The sequence below is a fragment of the Oncorhynchus gorbuscha genome, unplaced genomic scaffold (genome assembly GCF_021184085.1).
Source record: "Oncorhynchus gorbuscha isolate QuinsamMale2020 ecotype Even-year unplaced genomic scaffold, OgorEven_v1.0 Un_scaffold_8982, whole genome shotgun sequence".
Lineage (NCBI taxonomy): Eukaryota > Metazoa > Chordata > Actinopteri > Salmoniformes > Salmonidae > Oncorhynchus > Oncorhynchus gorbuscha.
In genome coordinates, this window is record NW_025752050.1 from 12,501 (window position 1) to 13,614 (window position 1,114).

Consider the following 1,114-nt stretch of genomic DNA (forward strand, 5'->3'; position numbering starts at 1 on the left):
GAGGGTAGGGCTAGGTCTGGGGGTAGAGGGTAGGGCTAGGGTCTGGGGGTAGGGAGGTAGGGCTAGGTCTGGGGTAGAGGGTAGGGCTAGGTCTGTGGGTAGAGGGGTAGGGCTAGGTCTGGGGGCAGAGGGTAGGGCTAGGTCTCAAAAATAGAGGGTAGGGCTAGGTCTGGGGTAGAGGGTAGGGCCAGTCCAGGGTAGAGGGTAGGGCTAGGTTCAGGGGTAGAGGGTAGGGCTAGGTCTGGGGTAGAGGGTAGTATTAGGTCTGGGGTAGGGCTAGGGGTCTGGGGGTAGGGCTAGGTCTGGGGGTAGGGCTAGGTCTGGGGGTAGGGCTAGGTCTGGGGCTAGGGGCTAGGTCTGGGGCTAGGGCTAGGTCTGGGGGCTAGGTCTGGGGCTAGGTCTGGGGGTAGGGCTAGGTCTGGGGGTAGGGCTAGGTCTGGGGGTAGGGGCTAGGTCTGGGGGTAGAGGCTAGGTCTGGGGGTAGGGGCTAGGTCTGGGGGTAGGGCTAGGTCTGGGGGTAGGGCTAGGTCTGGGGGTAGGGGCAGGTCTGGGGGTAGAGGGTAGGTCTGGGGGTAGAGGGTAGGTCTGGGGGTAGAGGGTAGGTCTGGGGGTAGAGGGTAGGTCTGGGGGTAGAGGGTAGGTCTGGGGGGTAGGGCTAGGTCTGGGGGTAGGGCTCGGTCTGGGGGTAGGGCTCGGTCTGGGGGTAGGGCTCGGTCTGGGGGTAGGGCTCGGTCTGGGGGTAGGGCTCGGTCTGGGGTAGGGCCTCGGTCTGGGGGTAGGGGCTCGGTCTGGGGGGTAGGGCTCGGGTCTGGGGGTAGGGCTAGGTCTGGGGGTAGGGCTAGGTCTGGGGGTAGGGCTAGGTCTGGGGGTAGGGCTAGGTCTGGGGGTAGAGGGTAGGTCTGGGGGTAGAGGGTAGGGCTAGGGTAGGGCTAGAGGGTAGGGCTAGGTCTGGGGGTAGGGCTAGGTCTGGGGGTAGGGCTAGGTCTGGGGGTAGGGCTAGGTCTGGGGGTAGGGCTAGGTCTGGGGGTAGGGCTAGGTCTGGGGTGTAGGGCTCGGTCTGGAGGGGTAGGGCTCGGTCTGGGGTTAGAGGGTAGGGCTAGGGTCTGGGGTTAGA